The sequence below is a fragment of the Pongo pygmaeus genome, chromosome 14 (genome assembly GCF_028885625.2).
Source record: "Pongo pygmaeus isolate AG05252 chromosome 14, NHGRI_mPonPyg2-v2.0_pri, whole genome shotgun sequence".
Lineage (NCBI taxonomy): Eukaryota > Metazoa > Chordata > Mammalia > Primates > Hominidae > Pongo > Pongo pygmaeus.
This window is the reverse complement of record NC_072387.2, coordinates 100,579,093-100,593,047: the sequence shown is the minus strand read 5'-3', so window position 1 is coordinate 100,593,047 and position 13,955 is coordinate 100,579,093. Positions and strand designations below refer to the sequence as shown.

At 33.8% G+C, this 13,955-nt stretch overlaps 1 non-coding gene across 1 annotated transcript; it reads left to right on the top strand.

Moving 5' to 3' along the window:
* Positions 1-13,611: 13,611 nt before the first annotated feature.
* On the top strand, positions 13,612-13,713 carry LOC129011981 (U6 spliceosomal RNA). Its single transcript, XR_008493495.1, has one exon. It is a non-coding gene; the product is annotated as a U6 spliceosomal RNA (small nuclear RNA).
* The last annotated feature ends 242 nt before the right edge of the window (positions 13,714-13,955 follow it).

The window sequence follows — 13,955 nt, the reverse complement described above, 5'->3', positions numbered from 1 at the left end:
GTTCTTAACAGATTGCAGCTAAAATATTTCTGTGAATTTGTAAAAAGTAGATGACAGGTCTAGCTTCTGGAAATATTTGGATATCATATAGAAAATTAAAGCTTCTTCCAAAGACAATTATGCTTTTCAGACATATTTTTTTTTTAAAAAAAGTAACTGTTCGAAGACACTGTAGGGTGACCCAAACCAGGCAGAAACCAAAAGATATATGATGCTTGAAAGAAGAAAAAGACTGGGTGAAGTGGTGGACCAGCCTCCTTAGGAGGCTGAGGTGGGAAGATTGCTTGAGGCCAGACGTTTGAGGCCAGTCTGGGCAACATAGTGAGACCCTTTTCCTCTCCAAGAAAAAAAAAAGAATGAAACAGGAAAGAAAGAAAGAAGAAAAAGAAAAGAAAGAAAGAAAGAAAGAAAGGGAGGGAGGGAGAGAGAGAGAGAAAGAAAGAGAGAAAGAAAGAAAGAAAGAGAAAGAAAGAAAGAAAGAGAGATTGTATGAAACCTAGATCTACCCACCTTTTTTCCTTCCAGACAGTGCCCATAAAATAGCGCTCAAGCAAATCGTGGAGTCATAATGGAATAAGAAGCCGGAGGCCAGAGTTCAAGGTCAACAGCAACTAGAAATTGAGAAAAAAAAAATTAGAGAAGAGGGAGTTACAAATGAGGGAGTCAAAAATCTGCACACAAACTCTTCTCAGACTCTTGGCTGTTTTTTTAACTGTCCATACATGGAGCTAGGCTTTCAAGCTTCTCAGAAAAAGCAAGAGCTTGAAGGCTGACAGAGCCAAGTAGAAATATCGGCAGGCACTGGCTACTAAGGAGACAAAATGTAGAGTTTCATTCCTGCCAAGTAAAAGTCTTTTTGAAGAAATTATCAAGGTGATACTAAAATTTATATGGAAATGCATACATATAGCATAGTCAAAACAATCTAGAAAAAACAAGAACCAATAGGAAAGGTATCTGCCTCTGAGTGTAGGAGGTACTAGATGAGGTCACCATGGAACTAACTGGGGTGATGGGCATGATCTATAGCTTCATAGGATTGGATTGGCGATTATCGGAAGATACACATTTGCCAAGATTCACTGAACTTGATGTGCACTTTAAACACGTGCATTATATTTTTGCCACATATTCTTCAGTTATAGGATATTGGAAAATAATGGGCTAATTTCAACACATCTCATGTGCTTGGAGGAATTTAGACAAGTTAGGAGCCCTGAAACTAGCTTCAATAGCATCATGAAAACCCTGTCTGGCCAGGCATGGTGGCTCATGCCCATAATCTCAGCACTTTGGGAGGCTGATGCGGGTGGATCATTTGAGGTCAGGAGTTCAAGATCAGCCTGGCCAACGTGGTGAAACCCCATTTCTACTAAAAATACAAAAATTAGCCAAGTATGGTGGCTTGTGCTTGCAATCCCAGCTACTAGGGAGGCTGAGGCAGGAGAATTGCTTGAGCCTGGGAGGCGGAGGTTGTGATGAGCTGAGATCGCGCCACTGCACTCCAGTAGGGGCTACAGAGTGAGACCCTGTCTCAAAACAAACAAAACAAAACAACAAAAAGAAACTCTGTCTTCGGAGTTGTTGTATTGTGTTTTCTGATTTCTGTACATTCAGGTCACTGCTGCGGGAATCTCAGATTGGTTCTGCCCCTCCCACACCTCTTATTTGTTCTGCCATTCCCACCTTTGCCTCTCCCCACCTTAGAGGTACTATGAAGTTTTGGTAAATCCTGTTCTCTCCCGGAGCTCAGAAACTTAGCAGAATTGTGGCATGTTATACCAGCTCTACATTTTCCTTTGGATCAGCAAAAATCATACTGTTTTTTACTTGAAATGCTAGAGCAAATGGATGATGTCAACAAGTTAAATTTTGGCCATCTGCCTAGAAGTACCAAATTAACATTTTTTCTCCTCCGCTTGATAGCATGCTTAGGGAACTCTGGGCTCTTGCAATTTCTCCAGGGTCTAACCACATTACAAGTGCACAAGTTCACCACTGGATCTCCAAGTATGCTGAGTTTTTTCATCTTTAACCCTTAATTATGTTCATTTAAAAGGCTTGATTATAGAGGAGAAGACTCCCTCTAGTCTCCAATGTCATTTGTTGTGAGGCTGGTTAGAAAGGTTTGAAACCTTACTCTATTTCTTAATATCCAAGTGACCTGAGAGAGATATGGATTTCAGGTCTTTGTAAGATTTTTATAAAATGTCACAGGGAAGATATCTATAGAATATGTATAATTACAGCATATAGCTCCCAGTGTTTTTCAGAGGATTAAATAAAATAATGTAAGATATTTGTAAAAGTTTCTTATGTTGTAAGAGTTCAACATAATATTTAGTACAGTTTATAGTTAGACTACAGTTTGAGAAACAAATGGAAATTTTTTTTATCAGAAATTACAAAATTCTATGGTGTCTTAAATCCCTGAGGCGTTGGGCATAAAATATACTAACTGTGGATGAATAGGGAAAAAGTTACTGAGCAACAAGAAATATATGAGGGGAAAACACACCATTTTAATATATAAAAATAGTACCCTGAGCTTCACTGCTCCAAGCCACAGTTTCTTATGTGTAAAATAGAGAAAAAGATTAGAATTATTGTATTACCTAGAAAAATTCTTTTTTCTTTTTTTTTTTTTAGTGAAATGCCTGACATACAGTAAGCAGTCAACAATGTTAAGTGAATTGACTTGTACAATCAATCATTTCCTATGAACTCAGAGGAGAGGAACACATACAGGAATATATTTATCAAAAATAAAATGTAATAATAGGCAATTTCAAGTTATCTCCAAAGTATTACCTAAGCAAATAAGCCATCCACTATGAATATTGAGCCATAACTTTTCTAACTTAATGACGACTTACACTAATGTACTACATCCTATTTCATAAAATCCTGTTATGCTAATCGTCTGAGGGAATCCTGAAAACTTGTGAGTCAGATATCTCTATTAATGAGAGGTTACAAGTCATGCCAGAGACGACACACCTCTCAGTGTCAGCACTGGAATAAAACCCTGTGTATTCTGATTCAAAGTCCCTAGGCTCTTCCTAATCCAGAACTTTTTCATATGTAAAAACAGAGCAAGCTATTTCTTACCCATCCCAACTTTCCTAATTAGGACCCCCTGAGACTTCTCTCTTATCCAAGTTCTTTCTGGCTTATTCCTCAGTGAAAGTTTTTGAGTCTCATCTTTTCTAATTAATTTTGAGACAGAACAATCTCGTGCATTCTTTATACTGGGTCTGAGCTACTGCACAGACTGAAAGAAAGATGGCAATATGTTGTGGGCATGGTAGGTCTGAGAACTTACATAAGATAAGTAAATGGAATTTAGATGTGTATGTCTGTTTAGAAATGGGCAGGAAAGAAAAAAGAACATAGTTTTCATTTATCTTCCTTTTAATCAGAGCGTGAATTTGAGGAGATGAGGTCCATCCCTCAAGGCAGAAGGCTAAGGGCTCTGTAATCATCAGGTATTAATCTATGTTTGGACAGACTCTACTGTCCACCTCTTTCCTGAAATGGGGCAAATTCATCATTTAAAGACACATCTTTGGTTTACCGTATGAATAGATGAAAACTTACATCTAGTAACCCTAATAATAATTAGTGGTATCAAATTTTATATTTTGCCAGTGTTTGTTTCTTTATATATAAATATTATCAAATAACAAAGACATTAACAGATACAAAGATTTTTATAAAAATAGAGAGCCTGTGCACCATGATGATAAGTATAGTACTTACTAGCATAAGAAATACTCTCTAAAGTAGTGTTGGCATATCAGAAGTTAAAATGGGCTTTTCCATCATTATCCCTTTATGAAATTTTAACATTTTGGTCAATTTATTATGATACTGCAATTTTGGGTGAACTTGAATGAGTTCATGTGTTTTTAGGATACAATATACTTATGTGGAAGCATATGTTCTGCTTGAGTAATATAATTGTGAAATCAAATGCAGATTTGAACATTATTATCTAACAGCAATATACACATTCATGATTGAAGAGTCTTGTAGCATCATACACTAAAATACTGGTATTTAAATTCCAAATTAAGTATTACTAACATCTTTGTTGGAGAGGACAATGTAAAGTGTCTGAATCATGTCTTGCTGTTATAGGAAAAAAATGCATCCAAAGTAAGTATTCAAGTATATCATACCTGAATGTTAACAATGACATAAAATAAAGAGCATGGTGAGGTTGCCTGCATTTTACTGTGAAACAAAATATTGGTTGGTACAGCTTACAAAAAGAAAAAAAGGTAAAAAGGAAACCTGCTCAATATTGCCTTAAATAAAAAGTTAATTCTCTAGATGAAGATCTAATCCCTAAAAGGTCTAAATACAATCAAGAATTATCCCCAAACCAATAATAGGAGTGGCCTAAAATAGTGATAGAAAATATTGTTGATTGTGGTATCACTCCCTGGAAACAAATATAAATGTTACTGATGAGTGTCAATTTCAAGGCCTTCCAATGGCCTAAGAATTTGTAATCAGGGCTTACTGTTTTTCACTGAATTGTGAAATAATTCTTCGAATCTGCATGGTATCTTTTGGGTCGTCCCTAGTTTCTTTAGTGAAATAACAGAATTGGTCTAGGATGTGATTCGTGATTACTAAAGAATGACAGGGTCTCTTGGCAGTTTGGGGTAAAGCTCTAGTACATGTCGTTGGAAACCACATACCAGACACTTGTGTCTTCTTCCTCCTTCTAGACTTCAGCTGCTGGTAATTAATTCTGTGTGACCTCACAGGGCACAGGGGAGATTCTGGGTTTCTCAAGGTCTGTATGGGGCCATAAGGTGTGACCAGCATCACTTCTGGACCTTGTCATTTGTCTCCTGTTGCCTCATGGCTAAGTCATGGGCTGAAGAGAGCTCTTCTCTGGTCTGTAGCAAAATGTCCCTTTGTTCCCATGAGGCTTGACTTTTGATATGTCCTAAGGAATTTAGAAAACTATATTTTCCTTCACAAAGCCTGGCATGCAAAGATTTTTCTGCTGCACCTTCAAAAATTCTGTTTTGGATACCGGAAGTTAAATAATAAACTCTGCTCTAACAATCCTTATGCCCTGTCCTTCAAAGCCTCCTCCCCTGTACCCTCCTCATCCCTACAGATAAATGCCTCTGGAAAACGTGGAGAAGATTAGTATACGAAACTGTATAGGAAAAGAGTATACTAATTTTAAAAATAATATTACCTGTGTTATATATGTGTAAATAATTATTAATGTCTTGGCTTGAATATATTGGTTTGAATTTCTGACTACTTTTACTTGGTCATTAGAAAAATTATTTTATTATAGTGAAATTTTAATATATTTTAAAAATTATAAAATTGCTATCTGGAAAGCTTGTGTGAGGGAACCAGCATGGCCTTGTCAACCTTATCTTGACCAGTGAGTGAAAAAGAGGGCAAGAAAAAGACAGAGAGAGAAAGAAGATGAGAAAGACACACACAGAGAGAGATTTGTGCTTCATTGTAGTCACATAAAATAAAGTTAAATATTGGCATCTTTTTTCACATTCATTACTTACATTTCTGTCTATTCCTGAATCTGGCCATTTTTAGACTGAAATTTCTGTGATTTTGTTATCAATGTTTATGAACTCTTTATACATGGAGAGTATCAAATATCTGTCATATTTATTATAGCTCATTATTTTCCTTTAGTTTTAGATTTTATCTTTCTGATTGTATTGTTTGTTGCAATTGTAATTTCCATAATCCTTTTAGGCTTTAAATTCTGCAAGTAAATGAACGACAATTATTGCATTCTTGAATTAATCCCAAATACTCCATAGCTTCAGATATTTGTTTCTCAATAAATATTCTTCAATAAATAAATATTTGAATATTTTCTAGTCTTAGCTTGGATTGTATTAGTATAAGTCCTTACAGCTATCTAAAGAAAGATAAAATAATCAAAATGGGGAAAAGATTCAGCTTTTGCTGTGTAGAGTGCTTTGGCTTACTTAAAATTTTTCTTTTTAGTTAAAACAGCAACTTTTTTTTAATATAAATCATTGGAAACTCTAAAAGGAAACTGAAAAAGAACATAGTTTGCCATCCAAAACATTATTGATATTGGTATTTTAAATATTTTAAAATATTGTCCCATTTATGTATAGATGTATTTACATTTAGTTTACATTTTTTATGTATCTGTGAACATAGTGAATATGTAAATGATTATTCCTTTTAAAACTAAATACATAAAACACTGATTTGGAGACTGAAGGGAATAATCTTCCTAATGTGTTTCAAGAATGATAATTTCATCTTTGTTTACAAATTGATATTGACAACGCCTTTCTCAAGTATTGCATCCTCTCAGTTGTTAACATCAGCATTAGTTTTTCATTAAACTTAAAGTAGGCCTTCAGCTGCTGTTAGTGATTTTAGTAGCCACAGATTAAGAAAACCAGTAATGACAAATGCCAAATGAATTTGTATTTCATATATATTTTATAGAATACAAATTAATATATATTTAAAGTAACATATATACATACATATCAGCACGAACTTGAAAAACGAACTATTCTGCATGTTGGCATGTATATGGATTTTCAGACCATTTCCGACACCTGTCTTCATCACAATATCTACCTCCCACTTGAACTCCTCTAAGGCTTACACCGTAGGAAACACTGTGTGAGGATGATAAATATATCTGTCAGTCACCCCCAAAATTTATAATCCCATTAAAGTGAATTAACTCCACTTTAAAAAGGTTGATTCATCTACATTTTTCCTCAAAGCAGCTTAATTTCCTCATTCTCAAAGCAGACCATTTTGAAAATTACTTCCTACTTGTCTATCCCTCAAGATAAATAATGGCTTGAGTTCACAGCAAAATCCATTGATAATCTGCAGAATTATGGGCTACTTTACCCTAATCTGTGTAGGATATGTTGACATATGTTGACATATGGAGAGGAATGTGGGCTTTTTCAAAAGACAAAAGAAGAACATTTTGTTTTTTATCAAGGAGACATTTCAATATTTTAAGTGCTCCTCTGAAATCCCATAAAATGTTTTCTTTCTCTTTAAATGTCAAGGTAATTTTCTTATGATTAATGTAAGATCAAACTCACAGCTCATTCTTTGCACCTTGAATGACATTAGCAGGTCGAGACAAACAATTATAAATAGGTTTTCCTGAGGTTAAAGTTAAAACATTACCTTCAGAACTTAAATTCTTAAATAATGAATAATAATTTTTAAAATAGTTTCTGCTCTAAATATTTTTAAGATATGAAATAAATTTCAAAGTACCAAAAGGGCAAAAACCCTCTCAGATGCTCACAACAAATTTAATTGCATATCCAGCAGAGAGGCAGCTATATTTGTTTTTCTGTTATTATTCAAATAATCAAATTTATTTAACTATTAAAATTATGCCAGCAATAATGTATGTTACATTTTATCATTTGCCACATTTCCAAATTACGCTACCAGGGTTATTTTGTTCACAACACTCCTAGGAAGCATATAGATTAAGTATTATTATCCTCATGAAAAACCCAAGACAGAGATCACAGAGCCCAACTGAAGATCACATAGAAAATTAATGCTAAGGATAGGACTGAAAAGAAGATGGTTTCATTGTGCCAAATTTTTGTTCAACTAGATTGCCTGTCTCTACTGATAATAATATAAAGTGCTTTATAATAGTTAATATTTATAAGGTGAGCCTTAATTATTAATTCTGTAGTCAATGGTTGGTATGGTTTGGCTGTGTCCCCACCCAAATCTCACCTTGAATTGTAATAATCCCCACATGTCAACGGTGAGGTCAGGTGGAGATAATTGAATCATGGGGGCAGTTTCCCCCATACTGGTCTGGTGGTAATGTGTAAGTCTCATGAGATGTGATGGTTTTAAAAATGGGAGTTCCCTGCACAAGCTCTCTTGTCTGCTGCCATGTAAGATGTGCCTTTGCTTCTCCTTTGCCTTCCACTATGATTGTGAGGCCTCCCCAGCCATGTGGAACTGTGCATCTGTTAAACCTCTTTTCTTTATAAATTACCCTGTGCTGAATATGTCTTTATCAGCAGTGTGAGAACAGACTAATACAATGGTCTATATAAAAATGTGAAGAAAAAAGACTGTGAGCACTGTAGCCAGGAAAATATAATATTGGTATAGAATACCAACATTAATATAAATAATAATTATGTGCCAGGCAGGAGACATACACAGTCAACTCCACATGGCCCCATTCCTATGGTTCTGATTGGAGGCTGTCCAGCATGTTGCAACTGAGATGGTGGCCTTGATAATTCATGAATCATCATGAGAGCCATTCTTCCCTTTTCTTGAAGAATATCACAAGTTTACAGATAAATGGCTTTATAGCCCTGTCCTGTAGGATCTAAGTAGTTTGACAGCCCTCCTTTATTTATAATAAAAATTGCTTTTTCTCTATTGTCTAATAAAATGTTTCCCATTTCTACATGAGGCTTCATCAGAATACCCTTTAGTGCCTACATTTCTTCCAACAGACTATATACATAACTATTTATGTATTATTTAAGAAGATGGAATCATTCTCTATGGCCCTGCTTTTTTTCTTTGTGAGTCCTGACCAGAATCACCTTTAAAGCTGCTTCCACATTATTTCGTATTGGTTATAGCAGCAACCTATTTGTCAGTATCAAAAACTTTCTTCATCAATTCCGGCTGCCATAACAAAATTCTGTAGATTGGATGGCTTAAACAACAAATATTTCTCATGTAAATATCAATATAAATAATTATCACGTCAATATTTATATAAATGATAGTATTATTATCTATGAAACTATATATATATCCCATTATAAAATTATCTAATGAAGAGATGTAATAAATGAACAACAAGACTCAGCTATATGCTGCCTACAAGAAATTCATCTCACTTTTAAGGACACACAGAGACTGAAAGCGAAGGGATGGAAAAGATACTCCATGCAAATGTAAACCAAAAGAGAGCAGAAGTAGCTATACTTATTCAGACGAAATAGTCATTAAGTCAAAAATTGTAAAAAGAGACAAGAACACTATAGGCTGGGAGCGGTGGCTCACACCTGTAATCCCAGCACTTTGGGAGGTCAAGGCAAGGGGGATCACGAGGTCAGGAGATCGAGACCATCCTGGCTAACATGGTGAAACCCCATTTCTACTAAAAATACAAAAAGTTAGCCGGGCATGGTGGCAAGTGCCTCTAGTCTCAGCTACTCAGCAGGCTGAGGCAGGAGAACGGCATGAACCCAGGAGGCAGAGCTTGCAGAGAGCTGAGATCATGCCACTGCACTCCAGCCTGGGCAACAGAGTGAGACTCGGTCTCAAAAAAAAAACAAAAAAGCAAAAAAAAAGAGACAAGAACACTATATAATGATAAAGCAGTAAATATATATGCACTCAACATTGGGGGCAGCTAAATATATGAAATAAACATTAAAGGATCTGAAGGGAGAAATAGATTGCAATATAATCGTAGTAGGTTACTTCAATACTCCATTTTTAATAATGGATAGATCATCAAGACAAAAAACTAATAAGAAAACACTGGACTTGAACACTTTTCATCAAGTGATAATGGACATATACAGAACATTTTATTCAATAGCAACAGAATACACAGTCTTCTCCAACATACATGAAACATTCTCCAGGACAGATTATATGTTAGAGCACAAAACAACTATTAGCAAATTTTAAAAGGCTGAAATTGTATCAAGTATTTTTTCTGACCACAATGGTAGAAAACTGGAAATCAATAACAGAAGGAATTTTGGAAAATTCACAAACACATGGAAATTAGACAATATATTCCTGAACAACAAATGGGTCAATGAAGAAATTAAAGGGGAAATTTACATATATTTTAAGACAAATGAAAATAAAAACACATTATACCCAAACTTATGGGACACAGCAAAAGTGGGTCTGAGAGGGAAGTTTTTAGCAGTTAATACCTACATCAAAAGGGAATAAAAATCTCAAACAACTTACAGTTACTCCTTGAGGAACTAGAAAAAGAACAAACTAAGCCCAAAGTTAGCAGAAGGAAGTTACAAAGATCAGATCATAAATAAGTAAAATAGAGACAAGAAAAAAAGTGAAAAGATCAATGAAACTGAATTGAATTTTTCAAAAGATAAAGTTGACAAACCATTGGCTAGATTAGGGAAAAAAGGGAGAAGAAAAGAAAATTAGAAATGAAAGAGTAGACATTACAATTGATACTATAGAAATACAAAGGGTAATAGAATATTACTCTGAATAATCACATGTCAGTAAATTAGATAACCTAGAAGAAATGGATGAATTCCTAAACAGGGAAAACCTACCAAGACTGAAGCATGAAGAAAGAGAACATTTGAACAGACCAATAATGAATGTGGAAATTCAATCAGTAATAAACAGTTTCCAATTAAAGAAAAGCCCAGGACCATATGGTTTCACTGCTGAATTCTACCAAACATTTAAGGAAACATTAATACTAATTCTCCTCAAACTATGCCAAAAAATACAAGAGGAGGGACTAATTCTACACAATTTTTAGGAAGCCAACATTACTTGTATATCAAAGCCAGACAAGGACACTACAAGAAAAGAAAATTACAGGCCAATAGCCTTGACGAACTTCAACAAAGCACTAACAAAGCAAATCCAACAACATTTTAAAAGGATTTATGCACCATAATCAAGTTTGATTTATCCCTGGGATGCAAAAATCATTCAACATACAAAAATCAATAAATATGATACATCATATTAACAGAATGAAGAACAAAAGCCACATGATAATTTCATTAGATACAGAAAAGCATTTGACAAAATTCAACATCCTTTTATAATAAAAACTCTCATCAAATTAGCTAGAAAAGGAATATACTTCAACACAGTAAATACCATACATGAAAAGCCCACAGCTAATATTATACTGAATGATGAAAAATTAAAATCCTTTTCTCTAAGTTCTGAATTAAGAAACAGGTACTTATTTTCCTTTTCTTAATTCAAAAAGGATGCCTATTGCTTCTCTTCAATGTAGTGGTGAAAGTTCTTGCCAGAGTAATTAGCAAGAGAAATAAATAAAAAGCATTCAACTAGGAAAAAAAAAGAAGTGAAATTGTTGTTGTTTACTGTCAACATTGTCATATATATAGAAAATCCTAGACTTTACCAAAAAACCCTGTTAGAACTAATAAATGAATGCAATGAAGTTACAAGATACAAATTGGCACTCCGAAATCAGTCGTGTTTCTATACTCTAATAATGAACAATTCAAAAAATTCCACATGTAAAAATTACAAAAAATTAAACATTTAGGAATAGATTTAACCAAGGAGGTAAAAAAAACAAGTAAACTTAAACCTATAAAAATTAATAGAATAAATTGAAAAGAGCATAAATAAAAGAAAAAATAACCTGTGTTCATGTACCGGGAGAATTAATATTGTGAAAATTTCCGTACTACTCAAAGCAGTCCATAGAGCATAGTGTCAATGCAATCCCTAAATTTCATTTTTCTTAATAGAAATAGAAAAAGGCATCCTAAAATATGTATAGAACCACAAAATCCATGAATAGCCAAGGTAGTCGTGAACAAAAAGAACAAAGCTAAAGGTGTCACACTATCTGATTTCGAGCTACAGACATAACTTGTTTGTTTTTTATACTTCACTTTATTGCAATTTGTGGATATTGCATTTTTTTACAAATTGAAGGTTTGTGGCAACATTGCATTGATCAAGTCTATCAACACCATTTTTCCAACAACATGTGCTCATTTCAAGTGTCTGTGTCTGCATTTTTTAGCAATAAAGTATTTTTATATTGTACTTTTTTAAAGACATAATGCTGTTGCATGCTTGAGAGATTATAGTTTAAATATAACTTTTATAGGCACTCAGAAACCAACAAATGCATTTGCCTTTCCTACTGTGATATCTGCTTTGATGCTGTGATCTGGATCCAAACCTGCAATATGTCCAAGGTATGTCTGTGTACTACAAAACGAATGTAATTAAAACTGCATGGTACTGTAATAAAAATAGACACATAAACCAACAGAATAGAGAGCCCAGAAATGATTTTTGACAAAGGAGCCAACAACATACAATAAGAACAGGACAGTCTTTTCAAAAAGTGTTGTTGGGATAATTGGATATCTACATTTAGAAGAATGAAATTGGACCTTTATCTCATACTATACACAAAAATCTGCTCAAAATTTAATAAAGACTTACATGTAAGAGCAAAAACTGTAAAACTACTAGAAGAAAACACACATGACATTTTAGCAAAACTATATGACATTGGCCTGAGCAATGATTTTTTTGGATTTGACCCCAAAAGCACAGGCAACAAAATAAAAATAGACAAATAGGATTACATCAAACTAAAAACTTCTGCACAGCAAAGGAATGAATTAACAGTTGTGCAGAGACAACCTGTGGATTGAGAGAAAATATTTATAAGCCCCACATCTGATAAAGAGTTTATATCCAAAATATATAAGGAACTCAAGCAACTCAAAAGCAAGAAAACAAATAACTTGATTTAAAAAATGGGCAAGGGACCTGAATAGACTTTTTTTTAAAAGATATACAAATGGCCAACAGATGTATGAAAAATGCTCAACATTACTAATCATTACAGATAATCATTAGGAAAATCCAAGTTAAAACCATAATATCACCTCACACCTGTCAAAATGGTCCTTATCAAAAAGAGGAAACTTAACTAGTGTTGGAGGATGTAGAGAACAGGGTACACTTGTATATTGTTGATGAGAATATTAATTAGTACAGCCATATGGAAAACTATACAGAGGCTCCTCAAAAAACTTAAAATAGAGCTACCATGTGACTTAGCAATCCCACTTCTGGATATTTACATAAGAGATTTGAAACTAGTTTGTTGAAGAGATGTCTGAGCTCCCATGTTCTTTGCAGCAATATTCACAATAGCCAACCTCAGTGTCCATTAACAGATAAGTAGGTAAAGAAAACCTGGTATATACACATAATAGAATACTCTTCAGCCTTAAAAAATGAAGGAAATGTTATCATTTGCAACATGGATGGAATTGGAGAACATTATGCTAAGTGAAATAATCCAGGTACAGAAAAATAAATATCGCAATGTGAAATCTAAAACAATTGAACTCATAAAAGCTGAGAGTAAAGTATTAATTACAGAAGCTAGAGGTGGAGAAATAAGGAGATGATGGTCAAAGGGTACAAAAGCTTAGAAAGGAAGAATGAGGGTTTTTTTCTTCAGATCAATTTCATAGCATGGTGAATATAGTTAATTACAGTGTATTGTCCATTTAAAAATAGCTAAAATAATAAATTTCAAATGTTCTCAACACAAAAATAGTAAGCATTTGACATTATGGGTATACTAATTAGTTTGATTTAATTATTTCACATATTTATAAATCATAGCGTCACATTATACCCCATAAATATATATACTTACACATTTTCAATTTATAAGAAAATTTTTAAATATTTAAAAATTTGTCTAATGATCATTGAGACTAATAAGACCAAAAAAAAAAAAAGATCTTAAAATCATGTTTGCTTTGGTGGCACATATGCTAAAATTGCAATGACTCAGAGAAGATGATCAGGGTCCTTGCAAAGGATGACATACAACTTCAGGAAGCACTCTATGCATTTTGTGAAACATGATCTTGGGAATAATTGCTGAATTATAAATTTGAAAGGGATTCTGCAAGACTTTCAATGGTGGATAACTACCTTTACTGGAAGTAGGTTAGCAATTTTTAAAGTTAGAATTTTCATATATTAAAGTAATTTTTAAATTTCAAATTACAGATCTTATTTGTGAAAGTAGTCTATTTTACTTCCTTAACACTACCCTCCCCAATATTCTACATTATTCTCATCCAGTGAATTTG